The sequence below is a fragment of the Gossypium arboreum genome, chromosome 2 (assembly GCF_025698485.1).
Source record: "Gossypium arboreum isolate Shixiya-1 chromosome 2, ASM2569848v2, whole genome shotgun sequence".
Lineage (NCBI taxonomy): Eukaryota > Viridiplantae > Streptophyta > Magnoliopsida > Malvales > Malvaceae > Gossypium > Gossypium arboreum.
This window is the reverse complement of record NC_069071.1, coordinates 63,099,662-63,113,270: the sequence shown is the minus strand read 5'-3', so window position 1 is coordinate 63,113,270 and position 13,609 is coordinate 63,099,662. Positions and strand designations below refer to the sequence as shown.

The following is a 13,609-nucleotide window of genomic DNA, read 5'->3' as shown; positions in this document are numbered from 1 at the left end:
CTAATATTCCATAACAACATATAATTATAACATTAATTTACTAATAAACACGTGTATTTGCTTATAAACTTACCTCAGACAGTACAAAATGGAATCGGGCAGTTAGTCGACAACTTTCGTTTTTCCTCGATCCAAATCTGATTTCTTTAGTTTTTGATCTAAAAATATTCAAATTAAGCTCATTCAAACATATTTTCATTCAATTTAGTCTAAAAACACTGAATAGGTAAATTATAATTTTACCCCTAACATTTACAATTCTTACAATTTAGTCCCTATTGCACAAAACACAAAATACACAAAATTTGGCTACATTCTAATTAGGCCAAATGCTCCCTATATACATACAAGTCCATATTTTCCATCAATTTCATAATTTAGTCCCTCAACTTTTTATTTTTGCAATTAAGTCCTAATTACTCAAAATCATCAAAAATTTCAATATAAAATATATTAACCCAACACCTATCTTTCATATTTCACCATCAAACAATAAAAATCACAAGCTCTCATCAATGGCATAACTCAAAATATTCATCAAAATTAAAAATTTAAACATGGGTTTTGTAGTACTCAAAGCAACGATATCAAAAACGTAAAAATTATCAAAAACCGAGCTAAACACATACCTTAATTGAGCTTAAGAGATGACCGAACCCTAACTTCTTTTATTTCTTTTCTTTGTTTGGTTTCGGCAAGAAGATAAAGAGTGAACACATAAATGGCTTTCATTTTTTATGTTATTCTTTATATTATAATAACATATATTATTGGTTTCCTAAATTAACCTTATGAAATTTATAATAAAGCCATATAACATAAGCCCTTAGTCGCCCATTCAATAAGTCAATGATCATAAAATGGCTTTCACTTTTATGCTTTGTGATATATATATTATATCTTATTATAAATTAAAGTTTAATTTATTAAAGTTTAATTTACATATAACCTTAATGAAAGAATATAAAAACTATATAATTTATGCCTACCACCTTCCCATTAGTAAATAAATGGGCTATTTACAACTTAAAGGCTTTCATTAATAAAGCCATTAACAATTAGGTCTCTTTTAGAAATAACCACTAAATTTTTATTTTACGCGATTAAGTCCTCTAATCAATCAAACACTCAAACAATAAAATTTAAGCACGAAAATTTCACAGATGTAAATTCACACAAAATAAACACAGAAAATAATTTTTAAATATTTTTTTGAATCAGATTCGTGGTCCCGAAACCACCGTTCCGATTAAGGTCTAAATCAGGGTGTTACAATTATCCCTCTCGAGACTAGCAACGTCTAACCCTAGGTTGAATAATTGAAATCTCTTTCTAATTAACTCCCTAGGGTTGCATTAACTCGATCTATGGATCCCCTTATTAGGTTTCACCCTAACCCGGGAAAATCTTGTCACCCTATCTCTAGGCGTGTAATCAACTCCGCTTAATTATGACAAATGTACTCTTAGACAGGGTCTATTCCTCCTCTGAATAAGAGCTTAACTTGAATCAATATCCTGAAATATCAAAACAAGAATTAAGAACACAAAATTAAGAACAAGTCAAATATTTATCATACAATTCAGATAATAATAATAAGATCTGTCTTAAGTTTCATTCCCCTTAGGTATTTAGGGGTTTTAGTTCATAACTAAAAAAGTAAACATCTTAGAAGAATAATGAATACAAAACATAAAGAAAAACCCAAAACTTCTGAAGGGAAATTGAGAGGAGATATTTAGTCTTGATTTGAATCCAGCTTCTGAGATGGATCAATCGGCTTTCCTTGAGCAGTTCCCTGCTTCCTCCTCTGTGGCCCCCTGATCGCGTTATTTCATGATAGGCTTTAAATATTTATAATTAATTGTTCTTGAAACTGACTATTATCGCGATGTAGGCAAGTGTACCTATCAAACAGTAGTATGGTTTTAGTAAGACCGGATTGTCGAACCCAAAGGAACTAAAAATACTAGTAATAACTGTCTTTTATTATCTAGCCTAAGAATAAAGAGGTTTTGTTTTAATTAACTAATGATCTAAACTAAGAACGTACAAAGAATAGAATTGGGGAATTTCTTTTGGGAAAATTGATTGACTTGAGACAATACCTCAGGAAAAATCCACCTAGACTTGTTATTCTAGCTCCGAATTGGACAATTTATTCATTCAACTTGTTCCGTAGAGATCCCTAAGTGTCTGTTATTATCCCTATTCAAGACTAATAACATCTAATCCCTAGATTGAATAACCGAGACTTTTCTCTAATTAACACTCTAGGGTTGCATTAACTCGATCTATGGATCCCCTGATAAACCGTAAATTATACATATTTTTACCCCATGTTTAATGCATTTTATGGATGATTTCTTATTAGAATTGGTGAATTCGATGCTCCTAAAACTTTAATTCCATGTTTTACACTTAGGAGAGCATAGGAGAGCGAAAGGAGCCAAAAACGAGCCAAAAAAGGACAAAACTGACCAAATCAAGAAGATGACACGACCTAAGCCTTGCCACACGAGTAGTTCACACGCCCGTGTCTTTTGAGGGTGTCGACCAAGGCTTTCACGATTCACACGGCCTAGCTATTGACTCACAGGGCCATGTGCAATTTAACGGATCAAACACGGCCTGGCAATCACGTCACACGGGCGTGTCCCTGCCGAGCCCAAGTTAAGTCCAATTCAGAAAAGACCATTTTTAAGGGCTTCTAGGCATTCCAAAGCCTATAAATACACCCTAGAAGAGGAGAAAAAGGGAGACGGAGAAGGGGGGTAAGGAATTACCCCAAGGAAGCCGATTGATCCATCTCAGAAGTTGGATTCATCATCAAGACTGAAGATCTCTCCTCAATTCCCCTTTAGAAGTTTTGAGTTTTCTTTATGTTTTGTATTCTTTATTCTTCTGAGATTTTTTCTTATTTAGTTATGAACTAAATCCCCTAAATACCTAAGGGGAATGAAACCTAAGACGAATCTTGTTATTATTTTCTGAATCATATGATAAATATTTAACTTGTTCTTAATTATGTGTTCTTAATTCTTGTTTTGATATCCCAGGGTATTGATTCAAGACATGCTCTTATTCAGAGGAGGAATAGACCCTGTCTAAGAGTACTTTTGTCATAATTAAGTGGAGTTGATTGCACGCCTAGAAATAGGGTGATAAGATTTGCCAGATTAGGGTGAAACCTAATAAAGGGATCCATAGATTGAGTTAATGCAACCCTAGAGTGTTAATTAGAGAAAAGTCTCGGTTATTCAATCTAGGGATTAGACGTTATTAGTCATGAATAGGGATAATAACATAACTTAGGGATCTTTATGAAATAAGTTGAATGAATAAATCGTCCGGTTCGGAGTCAGAATAACAAGTAAAGTCTAGGTGGAGTTTTCCTTAGGTATTGTCTCAAGTTAATCGATTTTCCCAAAAGCAATTCCCCAATTCTTTTCTCCATGTGTTCTTAGTTTAGATAATTAGTTAATTAAAACAAAACCCCATTATTCTTAGGCTAGATAATAAAAAGATAGTCATTACTAGTACTTTTAGTTCCTTTGGGTTCGACAATCCGGTCTTGCTAAAACTGTACTACTGTTCGATAGGTACACTTGCCTACATCGCGATATTAGTTAGTCTAGGTTTGATCTTCATTATAAATATTTATTACTTGTTACGAATCACGCGATCAAGTTTTTGGCGCCGTTGCCAGGGAACTAAAATATTAGGAATGCTTAAGTTTTATTACTTTAGCCATTTATTTTTCCTGCAATTTAATTTAATTTCATTATTATTATTATTATTTATTAATTTACTTTTTTTCTTTCTCTTGGCAGGTTTTTATAGTTTATGACTAGAAGAAACCCGTCGGGACCATTACTTTTTGACAAAGAAATCGATCGTACAGTTCGCAGAAATCAAAGAGAAATAAGGCACAGCGTAAGATACACGAAGAATGAGCAAGAAGATGATACTCAACCCCCAATTGAAGAGATAGCTGAAAACCAAGGCAATCAGCTACCTCTTGCAATTGCGGTTAATCAAAATCTTGCTCCACGTACTATGTATGATTATGCTAAACCTTCTCTAACAGGAACTGAATCTAGCATAGTTAGACCGGCTGTAGCTGCAAATACTTTTGAACTGAAACCTAACACAATTCAAATGATACAACAGTTTGTTCAGTTTGATGGTTTGCAGGACAAAGATCCCAACGCTCACTTAGCAAACTTTCTGGAATTTTGCGATACATTTAAAATCAATGGCATTTTTTATGATGCCATTCATCTTCAGTTATTTCCTTTTTCACTGAGAAACAAAGCTAAACAGTGGTTGAACTCGTTACCACGAGGGTCTATCACTACTTGAGAACGAATGACTGAAAATCTTTTACTAAAATACTTTCCGCCGGCTCAAACAGCTAAATTACGCAATGATATCTCTATTTTTATGCAGATGGATTTAGAAACACTTTACGATGCATAGGAGAGATACAAGGACTTACTGAGAAGGTGCCCTCACCATGGGTTACCGCTTTGCCTTCAAGTACAAATATTCCACAATGGTCTGGAACCCTCAACTCGGCAAATGGTTGACGTGGTTGCTGGCGGAACCATCAACAATAAAACACCGGAAGATGGCTATGAGTTTATAGAGGAGATGTTACTGAATAACTATCAATGGCAAGTCATGAGCACTAAGCCAATAAAAATGGCTGGCGTTTATAACATCGACTCAGTTACTATGCTGTCAAATCAGGTAGAACTTCTTAATAAAAAGATTGATGGTTTACTTGGTTCTACGCAGGTACATCCAGTAATGAGGTGTGACACGAGTAGAGGAGGTGTACATACAAAATATCAATCCTTCAATCCCACAACCGAAGAGGAACAAGCCAACTATATGGGTGACAATAACTTTAGATCTCAAAATAACCCATAGAGTAATACTTATAATGCAGGTTGGAGGAACCACCTAAATTTCTCCTGGGGTGGTCAAGGAAATCAAATACCACAACATCTTCCGGGTTACCAACAACCACCCTACCAACAGGAAAAGGAGCCAAACCTTGAAGAGATGCTCTCAAAGTTTATTTCGGTGTCTGAAACTCATTTTTAGAACACCGAGACAGCACTTAAGAATCAACAAGCATCGATCCAAGGACTCGAAATTCAGATAAGCTAGCTTTCCAAACTAATATCGGAAAGACCACTAGGAAATTTACTTAGTAATACCAAATCAAGAGAGCATGTCAAAGTAGTTACACTAATGAGTGGGAAAGTGTTAGCAGAATTTGAAAAGAAGTTAGCACAAGAAGCCGTGGAAAGCGAAAGGAGGGAAGAAAAACCCGAAAATAGTGACAAACCACTGCCGGAGGAATATACACCACCGGTTCCATATCCAGCAAAATTAAAAAAAGATCGCATTGATGCACAATTTGGTAAGTTTCTTGAACTTCTTAAGCAATTACATATCAAAATACCTTTTTTTGAAGCCATCTCGCAGATGCCGACCTACGCAAAATTTTTGAAGGAGCTTCTAACAAATAAAAAGAAGTTCGAGGACTTATCTATAGTAGAACTCAACGAGGAGTGCTCCGCCATACTCTAAAACAAGCTGCCAACCAAACTAAAAGATCCAAGAAGTTTCACTATCCCTTGCTTAATTGGTAATCTGAATGTTGAAAAAGCACTAGGCGCCAGTATTAATTTTATGCCATATAAAATGTTCAAACAACTTGGTCTTGGGGAACCTAAACCTGCTAGGATGAGTATTCAATTAGCCAATAGATCTGTTAAATATCCTAGGGGTATTATAGAAGACATACTCGTAAAAGTAGATAAATTTATATTCCCTGTTGATTTTGTTGTGCGTGACATGGATGAAGATGTGGAAGTACCCTTAATTTTAGGATGCCCATTCCTAGCCACTGCTAGAGCGGTGATTGACGTGGTTGACGATAAATTGGTACTTAGAGTAGGTGACGAGGAGATGATCTTTAAAATTTACGATGCTATGCGATTCTCTAGGGAACAGGATGATTCATGTTAAAATTTACAATTTTAAAGTCGATGGAGAGGAGCTACGACTCCACAAACCACCCTGAATATACCAACAAGGTAACAGTCGAGCTTAGACTATAAAAAAGCGCTTCTCGAGAGGCAACCGGAGTACTAACAATTTTAAATTATTTTAAATTCAAGTTTTAAACATTTAGGTCACTAACAGGGTATTTGAAGCACAGGTTCCCAGCTCCACACAGTCGATAATACGGCCGTGCGAAAACAGGGTAAATGATTTCTCCAAAATACGGGATGCGATAAATCCCCATGGCCGTGCGACATGGCCGTGGGTGAATTTGATGGGTGAACACGGGCGTGGGAATGGAAAAACACGAGTGTGCTAGGCGCAAGGCTCAATTTTGTTTCTTTGACACGGACGTGAGACACGCCCGTGCTGTGAAGTAGTGGACAACAATACACGGGCATGGTACCCTAACACATAGGCGTAGGAGAAGCGAACAAAGCTAGGCACGACCGTGCGACATGGCTGTGGGCCACACACGCCCAAGACACATGGGCGTGGGATAGTAGCTGGGCACAACCTAAATTGCAAAATTCGAAAAAAACGAGCTCACTTTCAGAGTACACGGGCGTGGCCCTAGGCCGTGTGGCTTTCCCCTTATATAAGCAAACCATTGTTCCTTTTCTTTTTCCTTTCAAAACCCTAGCCGAAATCTCCCCCTTTCCACTCCCTAATCCCTATTCCGGCCACCATTCCATAGATTCTCACTTCCTCAACCCCTAAACCACCCTAAACTCCACTCCACCTGCATTAATCCTCATTTTCCCCTCTCTTTTCCCTCCATTTTTCCTCCACACGGCTGTACCCCCATAGCAAGAGGACCCACCAACTCAGCCACCACCACCCACTTGTCCAGTTCATGCGGCAGCTTCATATGCTGACATCTCTAAGCGCCTCACCTGATTCAAGCAGTAGTGTTTTCAAAGATTTGACAACATTGATGCTACTCTACAATAGATTTGTCAGCACCTCCACATCTCATAGCCAGTCCCACCTTGCGAACCATCCAGCGATAAAAATGTTTAGAAATATTTATTTATTATTTTATGTTTTTAATTTTTATTGAAACTACTTTTTATTTTTGTTAGATTTTAAAATTTTATTTTTAATTATTAATTTCGGTTATTTCTTTTCTAGTACTTATTCTTCCTAATATCCCCTAAAAAGTTCCTGATTTTATCACTGTTATATAGAGCTCTTAAGCTCATCATTACATAGGAACTAAAACTCCACCGGGAAAGGTTCTCCACGACTGCCATGTCCTGCTCGACCAAGACCATAGCTACCACTAGATATAATATTCTTTTGGTGCAGGACTTATGGCTTAATGAACCTCTACGACCGCCAGAGTATCCTCCTCCACTCTCAAACCAATCACTCTTCGAAACTCTAGTTTGAGGAATTCATCATACAGGAAGTTTCACTTCTCTCCCTATCTTATTTTTATACTCTAATATATATCTTTGTACATTGAGGGCAATGTACATCTTAAGTGTGAGGGGCATTCGTTCATTATCAGAAAAATCCCTGAATAATAACATTGTTCTCTTGAAAAACTCTCATATCATATTTAGGATAAATTTTAATTGATTTATGATTTTGATTGATATTTCTTGAATTAAAGCATAGACATTTATGCATTGATTGTTTAAACTTTAAGACATTAGAGAATCAAGCATGATAAGTTGATTTTTAAGAATTTAAAATCTTAGGCTGTTTCCCCAAAGTTTAGGTATTACTTTGAGTTGGAATTCATAAGTTGTTAAACATCAAAAAGACATAATTTTTGTGAGATTTTTTAGCCTTTTGAGCATCTATTAATTCTTTTCATGCTCACTTTTATTACTGCTTTGAGTGCGACAGTATTGAATTGTTATTCTAGAACTTGCTTGATTATGCATGTCGAGACCACACCATTTGATTTGATATATTAAAATGATTAAGGCACTTAGGATTAACCCACTCATGCCATGAAAAGCCAACATCCACGATTAACTCCTAGTAAACCCTCTTGAACCTAACAAACCATTTCTTGTATTACCCTTAATATTAACCTTTAACCCATTATTGTTGAAATCCCCTAAATTAATCCTTATTTTTGTCGAGATTTGAATTGAATGGATTGCCTAGCTATGTTTTGCTCTTGATATTTAGTCTATAATATTTAACTTGTAAAAAAAGAGAAAAAAACTATGTATGCATATCTGTAATTTCATATTTTGAGAGAAGCTCTGTTGTACTCAAGTGAAGATTAACTCTTTTTCTAGTTAAGGCAACTTTTCAAGTCAATCTCGATTCTAACCCTTTCTTTCAGCTTGTGACCAAACCCCCTAACCAAGCCTCATTACAACCCTCTAAAGACCTTTTGATTGATGTATCATCTTAAATTATAAGTGGTGGAGATTTGATTTTCATGCAAGCCTATGGTAATGACTTTCCATTATTAACTATTGAGTGCTTCCTTTATTGTCCTTAAAAAACCTTGAGTGATTTGAGTGAATCTTTAGTGAGGATGTAAAACTCTGTGATATTCTGAATTAAAGGTAATTACTTAGATGAGGGAAGACACCTATGTTTTCGGCATAAAATGTTCAACTTGGAATGATTGAAACTTTTATGCTCTTTTTGTTAAATTCTCAATGTATGATTACTTATGGATTAATGTGAGATATTATCAATAGAAATTATAAGTTGAGAAGGATTTATTTTGATTATAAGTTGAGAATTTTGCTTGAGGACAAACAAATGCTTAAGTGTGGGGGAATTTGATAAACCGTAAATTATACATATTTTTATCCCATGTTTAACGCATTTTATGGATGATTTCTCATTAGAATTGGTGAATTCGTACATTGGACCATTTTCTCTATTTTTGGCCCGTTTCTCGTTCCTTTCACTCTCCTATGCTCTCCTAAGTATTAAACATGAAATTAAAGCATTAGGAGCATTGAATTCACTAATTCTAATGGAAAATCATCCATAAAATGCGTTAAACATGGGGTAAAAATATGTATAAATTACGGTTTATCAAATACCCCTACACTTAAGCATTTGCTTGTCCTCAAGCAAAATTCTCAACTCATAATCAAAATAAATTCTTCTCAACTTATAATTTCTATCGATAATATCTCAGAATAATCCATAGGTAATCATACATTGAGAATTCAACTAAAAGAACATAAAAGTTTCAAACATTCCAAGTTGAGTATTTAATCATGCAAACATAGGTGTCTCTCCACATCTAAGTAATTACCTTTGATTCAGAATATCACAGAGTTTCACATCCTCACTAAAGATTCACTCAAATCATTCGAGGTGTTTTGTAACACCCCAAACCCGGCCTAGATGTTATGGCCGAATCTGGCGTGTCACATTAAGGTGTTTTTCAAAAATTGATCTTTTCGGTGAGAATCCACTACTAAATTTAAAACTTTTTAAAATTATTATTTAACAAAAGTTCTTGTCAAAATGTTTACCAATTTGTTTGCCTTTGGTATATTACTTCATTTTAAACTGCGAAAGCATTTTGAAAACTTCGTTGTTGAAAGCTCGTGTTCTTTAGAAAATCATGCTATTTTGAAAAGCCGTGTTTTCTTAGACTAGCAGTTTAGTATAACAAATCAAAATCCAAATTAAAACTTAAAACCAACCAACGGCTTTATTACATAAATTAAAACCCAAAACAAAATCTAATTGCAAATAAAAGAAACAGAAGCAGTAGTGTGGCCATCTCTGAGCCCCTCGCAGCTTCAAACCATCTAAGCTTAGGGATTACCTGCATAGTTAGAAGCGGAAAAAGTTTACGAAAACTCAGTGTGTAATCCCAATATCAAACAAATAGTGAATAACATAGTATTAGTACAGTTTGGGCCAAAGCCCTATTCAATATTAGTACAGCGCAAAATGCAACCCATCCCATAACCATCCAGCACACCTCTGGGGATATCAATAGACCCACCCAACCAGCGCACCAATATCGCAGCAAAGCTGCCAGTAACAGTGAGTGCGGTAAGCCATCAGTAAAACATAAATGTAACAAAGTCACCAGTACAGTACTTCCTCCATATCATAAGCCCAACCCCATGCAGATGTCGTGTAATAAATAATACATGCATGCAGTATGTCATACTCAAAACCAGCCATTTAAAAGTATTATGCACATCATTTAACCCACCACTAGCGTTATAAAGGTTATATCATCAGTTAGGGGTAAAACAATAATTATTACCCTTTAGGGGTGTTTCGGTCATTTAATAGATTTTAAAGTCTCGATATAGATAACGACCTCATCGAAGGTCTACAGTCACCTCGGGTGACTCAGATAACCCATTCAGGTGAAACGGTGTAATGGGCCCCCAGCCTAACATTCGGCCCAAGTGGGCCCACAGGCTCGTGTGGCCCGTTAGCCTAATTCTAGCCATGGCTATGTGAATTCCATAGCCCAGTCCAATATTTATCATCTTCCGTGAATTTTAATTCAAGTGGGCCCACGAGCTCATTGGGTCCACACGGCCCATAAAGGCTCACAATGGCCCAAGCCCGTGAGAGCGCTCTCGGTGGCCTCTATAGTCTGTCGCCCAGGATTTGTGGCTCAATTAACCTTGCAAGCGTTCACGCACTTGTGCGGTTACAAATTCCGAAGTTTCAGCTTTTCGGCTTTTGCCGATTCACAGTTACGCAGTGGTGTGAGTACACACCCTTTTGGCTTTTGATCAGTAATAAAGTGGTGTACGGTTACACACCTTTTTTGGAAAGAAAAACATCGAGCCCTACGCGCTCAACCTAAATCCAAAACAATGAACCTTAGTCATTTCTCCAGCGCTTGGGTTAACCCCCAACTATGTACTCACAAATTCCCAACAATATGCATCCCTTACCTTGCTAAGACCAATGGGGTTTAAACCACCCTTATCCAACAATCACCCTTCTATAGACCACAATCTGCATCAACAACCCATTTATTCAGTAACTTCATAATATTTTACTAAAACCAAGTGCACCTCTTACCAGGACGTGAACTACAAACGCAAAGCAAAAGCATTCAGCCCACCCCTTTGAGTAACGTCACAACCCCCTAGCACCATTTGAACGTAAAAGAAACATTAGATGAGCCTATCCTCTCGATGGTCAAGAGGATTTGGTTCAAGAATACCCAAATCGAACATGAACACAAAAGGAGCCTTCTACCATTCGACCAGAGAAAACACTTACCTTCAATTAACAGAGATTAAGAATCGGTTAGGCCTCCACCGCTTCGGTCACACAGGGAGAGAAGCAAGCGGCTAACTTCAGGAGAGAAAGAAACAATGAAAAGGACGAAGGAGGAGTTGGGTTCGGTTTCTTCAGCTTTAGAAGCAAGAAAAAAGATGTTCAACACAACAAAAGGAAAAAGGCTACCAATGTTCGGCTAAAGAGAATTCGGCAGGCTTGACTCAAAGACGAAAAGAGAAGAAATTGAGAAGAAGTAAGAGTCACAATTAATTCGGCACAAAAGTGTAGCACAAAAAAACCAAAAATTGCAAAGAAGGATTCGGCCCCTACTCTTAAACATCAATTATCGAAAATGCCTAACCCAAAACCCCTTGGTCGAATTTGCACCCTCACACACACCCATTCGGCTACAGAGTTGGGTTCGGTTTCTTCGACTTTAGAAGGAAGAAAAAAGATGTTCAACACAACAAAAGAAAAAAGGCTACCAATGTTCGGCTAAAGAGAATTCGGCAGGCTTGACTCAAAGACGAAAAGAGAAGAAATTGAGAAGAGGTAAGAGTCACAATTAATTCGGCACGAAAGTGTAACACAAAAAAACCAAAAGTTGCAAAAAAGGATTCGGCACTTACTCCTAAACATCAATTATCGAAAATGCCTAACCCAAAACCCCTTGGTCGAATTTGCACCCTCACACACACCCATTCGGCTACAACTCCTCCCCAATTCAAATTTCATGATAATCTCCACGATTTTCTCCCCTTATCCCTCCTTGAAATCCTCTCCAACAACTCTTAAGACCAATTCAAACCCTTCATCCTTAGTGTCCGACTCCAACACTAACCCTTATCGCCCCCTCCTAGCAAAAATAAATACTCCTTTGCTTGTCATAGGATTCGAACTCATCCCTCCTTAGATGCTCCACACGCCACTTGCCACTAAACCACAAGGCTTCTTGTGTCTTCAACCAATCACGATTATTTATAAGACACAAGTGCCAGTATCCAGGTTCAATTAAGAGCAAAACAAAAATGCTGTAAAAACTAAGCTTAACCTCCAGAACTCCTTAGACCGCCTCCAAACACACTCAAATCAACTAACCATTAAAGCAAACAGGAAATTTGTGCTAAAATTGGTAAAATTACAAACCCTAAATTTTGAGGGCATTACAACTCTACCCCCTTAAAGAAATTTCGACCTTAAAATTTACCTGGTCAAAATAAATGAGGGTACTGATGCTGCATCGTCTCTTCTGATTCCCATGTGGCCTCCTCTGCACCGTGATTGCGCCAAAGCACTTTGACCAGTGGAACAGACTTCTTTCTCAATACCTGAACATCACGCTCCAAGATCTGTACTGGTTCCTCCTCAATAGTTAGATCAAGCCTAACTTCAATTTTCTCAACTGGTATGACATGTGAGGGATCAGAACGGTACCGCCTAAGCATGGAAACGTGAAACACATCATGAATTCATTCTAGCTCCGGAGGCAACTCAAGTTGATACGCAACCGGTCCTACACACTTAAGTACCTTGTAAGGCCCAATAAATCTAGGGCTCAGCTTGCCCTTCCGTCCAAACCTCATAATTTTCTTCCAGAGTGATACCTTAAGAAAGACATAATCCCCCACAGAGCATTCGATCTTTTTACGTTTCAAGTCTGCATAGGACTTCTACCTATCAAACACTTCTTTCAACCGATCTCGAATCAGTTTCACCTTGTCTTCTGTATCAGCAATTAGCTCCGGCCCCAGAATTCGTCGCTCCCCTAGTTCAGTCCAACAAGTAAGAGTATGACACCTACGCCCATATAATGCTTCGTACGGTGCCATTCGAATACTGGACTGGTAGCTGTTGTTATGCGCAAATTCCGCCAATGGCAAACAATCCTTCTAGCTGCCCCTGAAATCCAATACACAACTTCTTAACTTGTCTTCTAATATCTGTATTACTCTCTTAGACTGTCCATCCGTCTGAAGATGAAACGCAGTACTGAAATCCAGTCGTGTACCCAAAGCCGAGTGTAATTTCCTTCAAAACTGAGATGTGAACCTAGGATCTCTGTCAGATATAATAGAAACTGGTACACCATGCAATCTTACAATCTCAGCCACATACAACTTGGCTAACCTCTGCAATGAATAATCAATGCAGACCGGTATAAAATGGGCAGACTTAGTCAGTCGGTCTATAATCACCCAGACCAAAAATCCTTCTTAGAAGGTGTCAAGGGTAAACCACTCACAAAATCCATGGTCACCCTCTCCCACTTCCAGAGTGGAATCTTAACTTGCTTCAGTAACCCAGAAGGTAACTGATG

The 13,609-nt window shown here is 37.4% G+C and overlaps 1 non-coding gene across 1 annotated transcript; it reads right to left on the bottom strand.

Annotated features, from left to right (window-relative positions):
* Positions 1 to 4,419: 4,419 nt before the first annotated feature.
* On the bottom strand, positions 4,420 to 4,526 carry LOC128289861 (small nucleolar RNA R71). Its single transcript, XR_008279503.1, has one exon. It is a non-coding gene; the product is annotated as a small nucleolar RNA R71 (small nucleolar RNA).
* Between the last annotated feature and the right edge of the window lie 9,083 nt (positions 4,527 to 13,609).